This window comes from Lithobates pipiens, unplaced genomic scaffold, assembly GCF_037356315.1.
Source record: "Lithobates pipiens isolate NorthernLeopardFrog02 unplaced genomic scaffold, aLitPip1_a1.2 Scaffold_8, whole genome shotgun sequence".
Taxonomy (NCBI): domain Eukaryota; kingdom Metazoa; phylum Chordata; class Amphibia; order Anura; family Ranidae; genus Lithobates; species Lithobates pipiens.
Window position 1 is genome coordinate 438,281,132 of NW_027507903.1, and position 15,683 is coordinate 438,296,814.

Below are 15,683 nucleotides of genomic sequence, written 5' to 3' on the forward strand. Positions count from 1 at the left end.
TCTGGTGTCAGATAAGGGGACCTATCTCATTTATATGAGAACAGAGTTTGCTATGGATTGTACTCGTGTACTTCTAGAGTGAAAAGGGAGCTATACCTGCCTGCTTTCAGAAGGACACTATATGTCTGGCCAAGAAAATTGAAGCCCAGGTGATCCTATTGATACTCACTGCTGATACATTGGAAAATCATCCACAGGCAAGGCCAGAGAGTTTGGTGTCAGTGGATGCTGATCCACCTATAATTGGATTTCCCCCTGCATCTTTCTACACAGACATAAGTAAGTTAGTTGAGAACCTAGTAAAAAATAACTATGTTTCCCGTCAGTCAAGGATATCGGAAACTTTGCTTTTTTACAGGGCAGATTCCTACACCTGCAGGAGAGGAAGAATTTGAAACCTGGATGAATCAAGCAACGCAACCTGTGGAAGAATGGAACATTCCAGAAGTAGTAAAGTGACAAAGACTAAGTGAGTGTCTGAAGTCATTCGAAGCTTGAGAAAACAGAATTGTATAGCAATGAACTATATTGAAGCTTTATTTGTAATCGGAGTCTTCAAGTGGGAAATGCAATATTACTTAAGAAACAAGGCCTGAGGTGTGCCATGGCCTGGATGGTCAGTATGCCTGAAAAGAGGGCATACCCTGAATGTAAGAATAAGAAAAAATACTATGAGTATGAGTGAATAACCTGGGGGAAACGGGTGGGTGGGCACCTAGAAAACCCCAGCCCTGACCCTGACAGAGGAGGAGGGTTATATGCCTCAGACTCCTCCCACAAATACAGGCTGGCCTACGGCCAGCCTTCCCACTTGTAATCGGAGTCTTCAAGTGGGAAATGCAATATTACTTAAGAAACAAGGCCTGAGGTGTGTCATGGCCTGGATGGTCAGTATGCCTGAAAAGAGGGCAAAAAGACACAAGTTTAGGTGGGAGAGGGAAGGTAAAGATCCCATCCATAAAATGACGTATGCCAAACGCCAACCGTAAGTAACCGGTAAGTATCCGCTGTGAGAGTAGAACCCACCGACTCCTGACCTGGAGATGAGAAGGAACCTCCTTAGAGCCTGCAAGCTACGCAAACCCAATTGAACGTCCCGTGAAGGATAGGATGAGCCTGATGCCCAAGGTAACCCGGACATGAGAATGAACTGCTATGAATGAGAGGATACGTGGGGACAAGAGAGCAAGGGCTGACCCGAAGATCCCCTACAACAGACACCAGAAGAAGCACCGTGAAACACCCCTTCCCATACCTGGTAAGAGGAAGTGTGAGGGTGAGTGCCAAAAATACCAGAGATAGGAGAGGAAACCTGGCTGCCCGATGGGTGTGATGGAGTAGGTGCCATAGCAATGAGCATCATCAACATGGCGACACCAAGACAGACTGGTCCCACCGGATGCGAACAGGTCATGCTACTGCCCGAGACCTACCAACCAAGACCGAATCCTGAACCAAAGAAGGAGAAACAGACTCCAACCCAGGGGAATAAGTCCCATAGCATGATCCAGCCATGCCCGAAGTGACTAAAGCACCCCCCTCCCCACCTGGAACAAACCGGGGAGGAGCAAAGATGACTGGACCGACGTCCCTGAGCAGTACTCCCGGCAACCTCCTAGACAAGAGATCGGAGCTGAGAGTGGAATCCAGAATGGTGACGACGTCGCCCAACCTACCACCTAAGGACCGTGGCTTGGACACACCCTGAGAGTATGAATCCCAAGGCGGTAACCAGGGCCTCTATGCAACAGGATGTCAACTAAGAAAATTGACGTCTGCTTCCAACCCGAGGGTGCGCCCAGTGGCGAAATGACATCTGTAAGTGAGTGCAGGCATGGTTGATATTGGTATGGATGCCAAGATGACCCAACCTGAAAACGCAACTAGAAGGAAAGACAGACAACCAGACATGAGAACAACAACGCCCCTCTGCCTACCTAAGAATGAGAACATGGCAGAAAAGTCAAGACCACAGCGCATGAATGAACCTAATGATGACCCCCCCCCCCCCCCCCGTGTGTGAGTTGTGAATGGTGAGTTAACCCGAGTAACCTGCAGCGCAGAGACAGGTAATTAACAGAAACTCAGGCCTAGAGTACCCACAGACCGTGGTGGGTAGACGTACAGGTGTGGTGGATGAACATGCATCGTATGACGTATGGTATACAGGCGAGAAGATTGTGGTCAACAATCATTAATAACGAAACCTCAGCCCGTATGGATCTGTAGACGTGACAGACCCCGATGTGCGAGCCCTAGCTAACTGACCCCGGTACAAACATGAACACAGATACGATGAAACATGACAATCAATGCAGACAAACCTAACCAGAATGTGTCATAAGTGAACAACGCCCTTCTGAGAACTCTGAAGCCAAACACAGAGGTTGAAACACCATGACAGAAACGCTATGACAGAAATACTGACAGAAAAATGTCACGACAATGCCATGACAGTGGCATGTCGGAGTGCGGGACGTTCAGCAGAGCAGTTGGGGGCTGTCTTCTTCAAGCAGATACAGACATAGTGAGTCTCTGTGACCCAGCCAACTGCCACCACATTCAGCTCAGCTGCATTACTGTGATGCAGATTACTGCGTCGGGATCGCATCTATGCTGCCTCGCTCTGAGACTTCCATTATCCATCTCATTGCATCTGTCGCTGTTCCATCACTCTGTCAGCCTATTGGGTGGTTATCCTTCAACTCCCTACTGACACTTGATAGCCTGCACAGGACACTCTGTTACATTTGAGGTGGTGTTATGCTCAAGATTGGTGGATGTCCACCCCACTTTCTGTCATCCATCAGTCTAGAGACACTGCATGCAGACACCTTTATTAATTTTATTATTATACAGGATTTATATAGTGCCAAAAGTTTGCACAGCTTTTTACAATGTTAGGGCAAACAGTACAGTTACAATACACTTCAATATATGAAGAATTAGGGGGCCCTGCTCATTGGAGCTTACAATCCAAAAGGGAGGGTCAAGTGATACAAAAGGTAATGAGCTGTTGAAGAACATTAAAATACAGTTGTTAGGGGGAGGCAGGATAGGCTTCCCTGAAGAGAAAAGTTTTCAGGGATCGCTTAAAAGTAAATAGAGTTGGAGATAGTTAGACAGATTGGGGAAGGGAATTCCAAAGGATGAGAGAGGCTCAGGAGAAATCCTGGAGGCGAGTATGGGGGGAGGTGACAAGAGAGCAAGAGAGCAGGAGGACTTGGGAGGAATGAAGAGAATGATTTGTTTGGTATATTGAGACTAGCTTAGTGATGTAGCTGGGGGCCAAGTTGTCAATGGCTTTGTAAGTTATTGTTAATATTATTGTTAATATTTAGAATTTAATTTGTTGGGTGAGTGGCAGTAAGGGGTAGCGCTGAGCAGTCTGATAAGTCTGGCAGCAGCATTCATGATGGGCTGAGTAGGGGATAACCTACTTAAGGGTAAGCCAATGAGGAGGGGGTTGCAGTAGTCAAGGCCAGAGATAACCAGGGAGTGAATTAGGAGCTTTGTGGTTACATGTTAGAGAGGGACGTATTTTGATGATGTCGCGGAGGTTGAGGCAGTAAGCAAGGTATGCAGGGATGGGTTGATTGTTGTGCCATTACACTTGACAGTGAAGTCAGGGGAAGGAGCATGTAGGGGAGGAAATATTATGAGCTCGGTTTTGGACAGGTTGAGTTTAAGGAAGTGGTGTGACATCCAGAGAGATATGTCTGTTAGTAAATAAGTGATGTTGTGAGCTGAGGGGTGGAGAAATAGATTTGGGTGTCATCAAAGTAGAAATTACATTGAAAGCCACTGGAGGCAATCAGCTGACCCAGGCAGAAGGTGTAGATTGAGAATAGCAGAGGTCCAAAAACAGAACCTTGGGGGACCCTGATGGAGAAAGGAAGAGGAGAGGAGGAAGTGACACTGAAGGTGTGGTGGGATAGGTAGGATGAGAGTCAGTGAAGAGCACAGTCACAGAGATCAAAGTAGAAGTTTTTTTTGAGGAGGGGGTGGTCAACCATATAAAAGCAGCAGCAGAAAGGTCCAGAAGTAGGCATACAGAATCGTGTTAATTGGTTTTTGCTTTTAGTAAGTTTTTTGTGTGTTTCTGTGGAGTGTTGATGGCAAAATCCAGTTTGAAGTGGATCAAGAAGGGGTGAGGTGGTCACTCAGTTGGTTGTAGACCAGGCCTTCAATGAGTTTGGAGGAAAAGAGGAGCAAGGAGATGGCACTTAGGGTGTTAAGATTGGCAGGGTCCAAGGAAGACCTTTTAAGTATGTGGGTGACTAGTGCATGTTTTAGGGAGTTTGGGAAGATGCCAGAAGAGAGGGAGAGATTGAATATGTGGGTTAGAGAGTGTAGGATAAAGTCAGAGGGTGACTGTAGTATTTGAGAGGGAACTGGGTCCAGGGGACAGGTAGTTAGGTGGGCGTTAGAAATAAGTTTAGCAACCTTGTCTACAATAGCAAGGTTGAATAAGGGGAGTGTTGATTGTACCTGTGGACATGGTGTGTTAAGTGGGTGAGATACTTGTAGAGTGGAGATTTCATCACAAATTAAATCAATCTTATTTTTAAAGTGACTGGTGATCTCCTGGGCAGTGAGTCAGTTAGCAGGTGGATGCAGTGGAGGACGAAGTAGAGAGTTAAAACTAGAGAAGCGTTGATGGGGGACTGGATGAGAAGGTGTTAATGGGAGTGATAAAATAGGTCTGCTTAGCAGTGTGGAGGCAAGAATTTGTATTGTATTGTATTGAAGTATTTTTGTAGAGCAGATTTTATTGGTTGAAGTCTTTGTGAGACTCTGTCTTATGCCACAGACACGCAAGAGCACGACTAAGTTTTTTGAGACTCCTGGCGTCATCAGTTTGCCAGGGTTGAAGGAGTTGGGGACTGATTATGTGTGTAGTGAGGGGGCAAGCTCGTCCAGAGTGGAGACCAGGGATCTATTGTAGACAGAAGTAGCTGGATTGGGACAGGACAGGGGTAAGATTTTTTCGTAGAGGTGGTCAGTAGCAGAATAGAAAAGAGAAGGGTTGAAATGGCAAAGGTTTCTACGGGTGATTGTTAGGCGATTGGAGGAAAAGGTGGTTGAAGACAAGGATAGAGTGAAACGAATAAGGTGGTGATCAGAGAGGAAAAGGATTGTTGGAGAGGTTGCATGGAGTGCATAGGTAGGAAAATACAAGGTCAAGGGTGTTACAATCAGAGTGAGTAGAAGTCTGTACTCATTGTTTCAGGTCTAATGAGGTTAGACTAAAAAGTTTAGAAGTAGCAGGAGTGTTTGTATTAACAGGAATATTGAAGTTGCCGAGAATTTACACCTTTACACCTCAGTTCCTGAGAACACTCTATTGCAGGCTGTAAAAATGCCTATCTGTTTAATCTCATTGGCCTATAAGTACTTAACACCATCCATGGGCTACAGCATTGCTAGCAGAAGGCAACTGATACCACAGCAATGAAATTTCTCCAGTGCTCCCAACTATATTTTGTTTAGTTAAGGAAGCATTCTGCTCTCTGAGGCTATAACCAAAAGGTGGGGGGGGGGGGGTCTTAGTTAAATATATATATATATATATATATATATATATATATATATATATATATATATATATATATTAGTTGACCAAACTTTAATATAGAGGTGCTACTATAATTGTGTCTTTTTATATATGTCTTCATTGCTGAAATATGACTAAACCTAGAGTGACAGAGGGGTCAGGACAACAACTGGGGACAAGCATCATCTAGCAGCCCCTACATGGGTAGCACGACATTTGGGGACTCATCCAGTATAACCCTTTCAGTTAGCCCTAGCGAGTGGATCTAAAAGCCAAGGGATGAAGAAATAATGGACCCTGCCACTGTTGGAGCCAAGAACAAGGCAGCCAGATAGAGCTATGTACAGTGGTTGAGATACTGGGAAGTGAATAGACTGAGAGAGAGGTTCCACAGCTGGTGCATACTCTGGTGTCAGATAAGGGGACCTATCTCATTTATATGAGAACAGAGTTTGCTATGGATTGTACTCGTGTACTTCTAGAGTGAAAAGGGAGCTATACCTGCCTGCTTTCAGAAGGACACTATATGTCTGGCCAAGAAAATTGAAGCCCAGGTGATCCTATTGATACTCACTGCTGATACATTGGAAAATCATCCACAGGCAAGGCCAGAGAGTTTGGTGTCAGTGGATGCTGATCCACCTATAATTGGATTTCCCCCTGCATCTTTCTACACAGACATAAGTAAGTTAGTTGAGAACCTAGTAAAAAATAACTATGTTTCCCGTCAGTCAAGGATATCGGAAACTTTGCTTTTTTACAGGGCAGATTCCTACACCTGCAGGAGAGGAAGAATTTGAAACCTGGATGAATCAAGCAACGCAACCTGTGGAAGAATGGAACATTCCAGAAGTAGTAAAGTGACAAAGACTAAGTGAGTGTCTGAAGTCATTCGAAGCTTGAGAAAACAGAATTGTATAGCAATGAACTATATTGAAGCTTTATTTGTAATCGGAGTCTTCAAGTGGGAAATGCAATATTACTTAAGAAACAAGGCCTGAGGTGTGCCATGGCCTGGATGGTCAGTATGCCTGAAAAGAGGGCATACCCTGAATGTAAGAATAAGAAAAAATACTATGAGTATGAGTGAATAACCTGGGGGAAACGGGTGGGTGGGCACCTAGAAAACCCCAGCCCTGACCCTGACAGAGGAGGAGGGTTATATGCCTCAGACTCCTCCCACAAATACAGGCTGGCCTACGGCCAGCCTTCCCACTTGTAATCGGAGTCTTCAAGTGGGAAATGCAATATTACTTAAGAAACAAGGCCTGAGGTGTGTCATGGCCTGGATGGTCAGTATGCCTGAAAAGAGGGCAAAAAGACACAAGTTTAGGTGGGAGAGGGAAGGTAAAGATCCCATCCATAAAATGACGTATGCCAAACGCCAACCGTAAGTAACCGGTAAGTATCCGCTGTGAGAGTAGAACCCACCGACTCCTGACCTGGAGATGAGAAGGAACCTCCTTAGAGCCTGCAAGCTACGCAAACCCAATTGAACGTCCCGTGAAGGATAGGATGAGCCTGATGCCCAAGGTAACCCGGACATGAGAATGAACTGCTATGAATGAGAGGATACGTGGGGACAAGAGAGCAAGGGCTGACCCGAAGAACCCCTACAACAGACACCAGAAGAAGCACCGTGAAACACCCCTTCCCATACCTGGTAAGAGGAAGTGTGAGGGTGAGTGCCAAAAATACCAGAGATAGGAGAGGAAACCTGGCTGCCCGATGGGTGTGATGGAGTAGGTGCCATAGCAATGAGCATCATCAACATGGCGACACCAAGACAGACTGGTCCCACCGGATGCGAACAGGTCATGCTACTGCCCGAGACCTACCAACCAAGACCGAATCCTGAACCGAAGAAGGAGAAACAGACTCCAACCCAGGGGAATAAGTCCCATAGCATGATCCAGCCATGCCCGAAGTGACTAAAGCACCCCCCTCCCCACCTGGAACAAACCGGGGAGGAGCAAAGATGACTGGACCGACGTCCCTGAGCAGTACTCCCGGCAACCTCCTAGACAAGAGATCGGAGCTGAGAGTGGAATCCAGAATGGTGACGACGTCGCCCAACCTACCACCTAAGGACCGTGGCTTGGACACACCCTGAGAGTATGAATCCCAAGGCGGTAACCAGGGCCTCTATGCAACAGGATGTCAACTAAGAAAATTGACGTCTGCTTCCAACCCGAGGGTGCGCCCAGTGGCGAAATGACATCTGTAAGTGAGTGCAGGCATGGTTGATATTGGTATGGATGCCAAGATGACCCAACCTGAAAACGCAACTAGAAGGAAAGACAGACAACCAGACATGAGAACAACAACGCCCCTCTGCCTACCTAAGAATGAGAACATGGCAGAAAAGTCAAGACCACAGCGCATGAATGAACCTAATGATGACCCCCCCCCCCCCGTGTGTGAGTTGTGAATGGTGAGTTAACCCGAGTAACCTGCAGCGCAGAGACAGGTAATTAACAGAAACTCAGGCCTAGAGTACCCACAGACCGTGGTGGGTAGACGTACAGGTGTGGTGGATGAACATGCATCGTATGACGTATGGTATACAGGCGAGAAGATTGTGGTCAACAATCATTAATAACGAAATCTCAGCCCGTATGGATCTGTAGACGTGACAGACCCCGATGTGCGAGCCCTAGCTAACTGACCCCGGTACAAACATGAACACAGATACGATGAAACATGACAATCAATGCAGACAAACCTAACCAGAATGTGTCATAAGTGAACAACGCCCTTCTGAGAACTCTGAAGCCAAACACAGAGGTTGAAACACCATGACAGAAACGCTATGACAGAAATACTGACAGAAAAATGTCACGACAATGCCATGACAGTGGCATGTCGGAGTGCGGGACGTTCAGCAGAGCAGTTGGGGGCTGTCTTCTTCAAGCAGATACAGACATAGTGAGTCTCTGTGACCCAGCCAACTGCCACCACATTCAGCTCAGCTGCATTACTGTGATGCAGATTACTGCGTCGGGATCGCATCTATGCTGCCTCGCTCTGAGACTTCCATTATCCATCTCATTGCATCTGTCGCTGTTCCATCACTCTGTCAGCCTATTGGGTGGTTATCCTTCAACTCCCTACTGACACTTGATAGCCTGCACAGGACACTCTGTTACATTTGAGGTGGTGTTATGCTCAAGATTGGTGGATGTCCACCCCACTTTCTGTCATCCATCAGTCTAGAGACACTGCATGCAGACACCTTTATTAATTTTATTATTATACAGGATTTATATAGTGCCAAAAGTTTGCACAGCTTTTTACAATGTTAGGGCAAACAGTACAGTTACAATACACTTCAATATATGAAGAATTAGGGGGCCCTGCTCATTGGAGCTTACAATCCAAAAGGGAGGGTCAAGTGATACAAAAGGTAATGAGCTGTTGAAGAACATTAAAATACAGTTGTTAGGGGGAGGCAGGATAGGCTTCCCTGAAGAGAAAAGTTTTCAGGGATCGCTTAAAAGTAAATAGAGTTGGAGATAGTTAGACAGATTGGGGAAGGGAATTCCAAAGGATGAGAGAGGCTCAGGAGAAATCCTGGAGGCGAGTATGGGGGGAGGTGACAAGAGAGCAAGAGAGCAGGAGGACTTGGGAGGAATGAAGAGAATGATTTGTTTGGTATATTGAGACTAGCTTAGTGATGTAGCTGGGGGCCAAGTTGTCAATGGCTTTGTAAGTTATTGTTAATATTATTGTTAATATTTAGAATTTAATTTGTTGGGTGAGTGGCAGTAAGGGGTAGCGCTGAGCAGTCTGATAAGTCTGGCAGCAGCATTCATGATGGGCTGAGTAGGGGATAACCTACTTAAGGGTAAGCCAATGAGGAGGGGGTTGCAGTAGTCAAGGCCAGAGATAACCAGGGAGTGAATTAGGAGCTTTGTGGTTACATGTTAGAGAGGGACGTATTTTGATGATGTCGCGGAGGTTGAGGCAGTAAGCAAGGTATGCAGGGATGGGTTGATTGTTGTGCCATTACACTTGACAGTGAAGTCAGGGGAAGGAGCATGTAGGGGAGGAAATATTATGAGCTCGGTTTTGGACAGGTTGAGTTTAAGGAAGTGGTGTGACATCCAGAGAGATATGTCTGTTAGTAAATAAGTGATGTTGTGAGCTGAGGGGTGGAGAAATAGATTTGGGTGTCATCAAAGTAGAAATTACATTGAAAGCCACTGGAGGCAATCAGCTGACCCAGGCAGAAGGTGTAGATTGAGAATAGCAGAGGTCCAAAAACAGAACCTTGGGGGACCCTGATGGAGAAAGGAAGAGGAGAGGAGGAAGTGACACTGAAGGTGTGGTGGGATAGGTAGGATGAGAGTCAGTGAAGAGCACAGTCACAGAGATCAAAGTAGAAGTTTTTTTTGAGGAGGGGGTGGTCAACCATATAAAAGCAGCAGCAGAAAGGTCCAGAAGTAGGCATACAGAATCGTGTTAATTGGTTTTTGCTTTTAGTAAGTTTTTTGTGTGTTTCTGTGGAGTGTTGATGGCAAAATCCAGTTTGAAGTGGATCAAGAAGGGGTGAGGTGGTCACTCAGTTGGTTGTAGACCAGGCCTTCAATGAGTTTGGAGGAAAAGAGGAGCAAGGAGATGGCACTTAGGGTGTTAAGATTGGCAGGGTCCAAGGAAGACCTTTTAAGTATGTGGGTGACTAGTGCATGTTTTAGGGAGTTTGGGAAGATGCCAGAAGAGAGGGAGAGATTGAATATGTGGGTTAGAGAGTGTAGGATAAAGTCAGAGGGTGACTGTAGTATTTGAGAGGGAACTGGGTCCAGGGGACAGGTAGTTAGGTGGGCGTTAGAAATAAGTTTAGCAACCTTGTCTACAATAGCAAGGTTGAATAAGGGGAGTGTTGATTGTACCTGTGGACATGGTGTGTTAAGTGGGTGAGATACTTGTAGAGTGGAGATTTCATCACAAATTAAATCAATCTTATTTTTAAAGTGACTGGTGATCTCCTGGGCAGTGAGTGAGTTAGCAGGTGGATGCAGTGGAGGACGAAGTAGAGAGTTAAAACTAGAGAAGCGTTGATGGGGGACTGGATGAGAAGGTGTTAATGGGAGTGATAAAATAGGTCTGCTTAGCAGTGTGGAGGCAAGAATTTGTATTGTATTGTATTGAAGTATTTTTGTAGAGCAGATTTTATTGGTTGAAGTCTTTGTGAGACTCTGTCTTATGCCACAGACACGCAAGAGCACGACTACGTTTTTTGAGACTCCTGGCGTCATCAGTTTGCCAGGGTTGAAGGAGTTGGGGACTGATTATGTGTGTAGTGAGGGGGCAAGCTCGTCCAGAGTGGAGACCAGGGATCTATTGTAGACAGAAGTAGCTGGATTGGGACAGGACAGGGGTAAGATTTTTTCGTAGAGGTGGTCAGTAGCAGAATAGAAAAGAGAAGGGTTGAAATGGCAAAGGTTTCTACGGGTGATTGTTAGGCGATTGGCGGAAAAGGTGGTTGAAGACAAGGATAGAGTGAAACGAATAAGGTGGTGATCAGAGAGGAAAAGGATTGTTGGAGAGGTTGCATGGAGTGCATAGGTAGGAAAATACAAGGTCAAGGGTGTTACAATCAGAGTGAGTAGAAGTCTGTACTCATTGTTTCAGGTCTAATGAGGTTAGACTAAAAAGTTTAGAAGTAGCAGGAGTGTTTGTATTAACAGGAATATTGAAGTTGCCGAGAATTTACACCTTTACACCTCAGTTCCTGAGAACACTCTATTGCAGGCTGTAAAAATGCCTATCTGGTGCATACTCTGGTGTCAGATAAGGGGACCTATCTCATTTATATGAGAACAGAGTTTGCTATGGATTGTACTCGTGTACTTCTAGAGTGAAAAGGGAGCTATACCTGCCTGCTTTCAGAAGGACACTATATGTCTGGCCAAGAAAATTGAAGCCCAGGTGATCCTATTGATACTCACTGCTGATACATCGGAAAATCATCCACAGGCAAGGCCAGAGAGTTTGGTGTCAGTGGATGCTGATCCACCTATAATTGGATTTCCCCTGCATCTTTCTACACAGACATAAGTAAGTTAGTTGAGAACCTAGTAAAAAATAACTATGTTTCCCGTCAGTCAAGGATATCGGAAACTTTGCTTTTTTACAGGGCAGATTCCTACACCTGCAGGAGAGGAAGAATTTGAAACCTGGATGAATCAAGCAACGCAACCTGTGGAAGAATGGAACATTCCAGAAGTAGTAAAGTGACAAAGACTAAGTGAGTGTCTGAAGTCATTCGAAGCTTGAGAAAACAGAATTGTATAGCAATGAACTATATTGAAGCTTTATTTGTAATCGGAGTCTTCAAGTGGGAAATGCAATATTACTTAAGAAACAAGGCCTGAGGTGTGCCATGGCCTGGATGGTCAGTATGCCTGAAAAGAGGGCATACCCTGAATGTAAGAATAAGAAAAAATACTATGAGTATGAGTGAATAACCTGGGGGAAACGGGTGGGTGGGCACCTAGAAAACCCCAGCCCTGACCCTGACAGAGGAGGAGGGTTATATGCCTCAGACTCCTCCCACAAATACAGGCTGGCCTACGGCCAGCCTTCCCACTTGTAATCGGAGTCTTCAAGTGGGAAATGCAATATTACTTAAGAAACAAGGCCTGAGGTGTGCCATGGCCTGGATGGTCAGTATGCCTGAAAAGAGGGCAAAAAGACACAAGTTTAGGTGGGAGAGGGAAGGTAAAGATCCCATCCATAAAATGACGTATGCCAAACGCCAACCGTAAGTAACCGGTAAGTATCCGCTGTGAGAGTAGAACCCACCGACTCCTGACCTGGAGATGAGAAGGAACCTCCTTAGAGCCTGCAAGCTACGCAAACCCAATTGAACGTCCCGTGAAGGATAGGATGAGCCTGATGCCCAAGGTAACCCGGACATGAGAATGAACTGCTATGAATGAGAGGATACGTGGGGACAAGAGAGCAAGGGCTGACCCGAAGAACCCCTACAACAGACACCAGAAGAAGCACCGTGAAACACCCCTTCCCATACCTGGTAAGAGGAAGTGTGAGGGTGAGTGCCAAAAATACCAGAGATAGGAGAGGAAACCTGGCTGCCCGATGGGTGTGATGGAGTAGGTGCCATAGCAATGAGCATCATCAACATGGCGACACCAAGACAGACTGGTCCCACCGGATGCGAACAGGTCATGCTACTGCCCGAGACCTACCAACCAAGACCGAATCCTGAACCGAAGAAGGAGAAACAGACTCCAACCCAGGGGAATAAGTCCCATAGCATGATCCAGCCATGCCCGAAGTGACTAAAGCACCCCCCTCCCCACCTGGAACAAACCGGGGAGGAGCAAAGATGACTGGACCGACGTCCCTGAGCAGTACTCCCGGCAACCTCCTAGACAAGAGATCGGAGCTGAGAGTGGAATCCAGAATGGTGACGACGTCGCCCAACCTACCACCTAAGGACCGTGGCTTGGACACACCCTGAGAGTATGAATCCCAAGGCGGTAACCAGGGCCTCTATGCAACAGGATGTCAACTAAGAAAATTGACGTCTGCTTCCAACCCGAGGGTGCGCCCAGTGGCGAAATGACATCTGTAAGTGAGTGCAGGCATGGTTGATATTGGTATGGATGCCAAGATGACCCAACCTGAAAACGCAACTAGAAGGAAAGACAGACAACCAGACATGAGAACAACAACGCCCCTCTGCCTACCTAAGAATGAGAACATGGCAGAAAAGTCAAGACCACAGCGCATGAATGAACCTAATGATGACCCCCCCCCCCCCCCGTGTGTGAGTTGTGAATGGTGAGTTAACCCGAGTAACCTGCAGCGCAGAGACAGGTAATTAACAGAAACTCAGGCCTAGAGTACCCACAGACCGTGGTGGGTAGACGTACAGGTGTGGTGGATGAACATGCATCGTATGACGTATGGTATACAGGCGAGAAGATTGTGGTCAACAATCATTAATAACGAAACCTCAGCCCGTATGGATCTGTAGACGTGACAGACCCCGATGTGCGAGCCCTAGCTAACTGACCCCGGTACAAACATGAACACAGATACGATGAAACATGACAATCAATGCAGACAAACCTAACCAGAATGTGTCATAAGTGAACAACGCCCTTCTGAGAACTCTGAAGCCAAACACAGAGGTTGAAACACCATGACAGAAACGCTATGACAGAAATACTGACAGAAAAATGTCACGACAATGCCATGACAGTGGCATGTCGGAGTGCGGGACGTTCAGCAGAGCAGTTGGGGGCTGTCTTCTTCAAGCAGATACAGACATAGTGAGTCTCTGTGACCCAGCCAACTGCCACCACATTCAGCTCAGCTGCATTACTGTGATGCAGATTACTGCGTCGGGATCGCATCTATGCTGCCTCGCTCTGAGACTTCCATTATCCATCTCATTGCATCTGTCGCTGTTCCATCACTCTGTCAGCCTATTGGGTGGTTATCCTTCAACTCCCTACTGACACTTGATAGCCTGCACAGGACACTCTGTTACATTTGAGGTGGTGTTATGTTCAAGATTGGTGGATGTCCACCCCACTTTCTGTCATCCATCAGTCTAGAGACACTGCATGCAGACACCTTTATTAATTTTATTATTATACAGAATTTATATAGTGCCAAAAGTTTGCACAGCTTTTTACAATGTTAGGGCAAACAGTACAGTTACAATACACTTCAATATATGAAGAATTAGGGGGCCCTGCTCATTGGAGCTTACAATCCAAAAGGGAGGGTCAAGTGATACAAAAGGTAATGAGCTGTTGAAGAACATTAAAATACAGTTGTTAGGGGGAGGCAGGATAGGCTTCCCTGAAGAGAAAAGTTTTCAGGGATCGCTTAAAAGTAAATAGAGTTGGAGATAGTTAGACAGATTGGGGAAGGGAATTCCAAAGGATGAGAGAGGCTCAGGAGAAATCCTGGAGGCGAGTATGGGGGGAGGTGACAAGAGAGCAAGAGAGCAGGAGGACTTGGGAGGAATGAAGAGAATGATTTGTTTGGTATATTGAGACTAGCTTAGTGATGTAGCTGGGGGCCAAGTTGTCAATGGCTTTGTAAGTTATTGTTAATATTATTGTTAATATTTAGAATTTAATTTGTTGGGTGAGTGGCAGTAAGGGGTAGCGCTGAGCAGTCTGATAAGTCTGGCAGCAGCATTCATGATGGGCTGAGTAGGGGATAACCTACTTAAGGGTAAGCCAATGAGGAGGGGGTTGCAGTAGTCAAGGCCAGAGATAACCAGGGAGTGAATTAGGAGCTTTGTGGTTACATGTTAGAGAGGGACGTATTTTGATGATGTCGCGGAGGTTGAGGCAGTAAGCAAGGTATGCAGGGATGGGTTGATTGTTGTGCCATTACACTTGACAGTGAAGTCAGGGGAAGGAGCATGTAGGGGAGGAAATATTATGAGCTCGGTTTTGGACAGGTTGAGTTTAAGGAAGTGGTGTGACATCCAGAGAGATATGTCTGTTAGTAAATAAGTGATGTTGTGAGCTGAGGGGTGGAGAAATAGATTTGGGTGTCATCAAAGTAGAAATTACATTGAAAGCCACTGGAGGCAATCAGCTGACCCAGGCAGAAGGTGTAGATTGAGAATAGCAGAGGTCCAAAAACAGAACCTTGGGGGACCCTGATGGAGAAAGGAAGAGGAGAGGAGGAAGTGACACTGAAGGTGTGGTGGGATAGGTAGGATGAGAGTCAGTGAAGAGCACAGTCACAGAGATCAAAGTAGAAGTTTTTTTTGAGGAGGGGGTGGTCAACCATATAAAAGCAGCAGCAGAAAGGTCCAGAAGTAGGCATACAGAATCGTGTTAATTGGTTTTTGCTTTTAGTAAGTTTTTTGTGTGTTTCTGTGGAGTGTTGATGGCAAAATCCAGTTTGAAGTGGATCAAGAAGGGGTGAGGTGGTCACTCAGTTGGTTGTAGACCAGGCCTTCAATGAGTTTGGAGGAAAAGAGGAGCAAGGAGATGGCACTTAGGGTGTTAAGATTGGCAGGGTCCAAGGAAGACCTTTTAAGTATGTGGGTGACTAGTGCATGTTTTAGGGAGTTTGGGAAGATGCCAGAAGAGAGGGAGAGATTGAATATGTGGGTTAG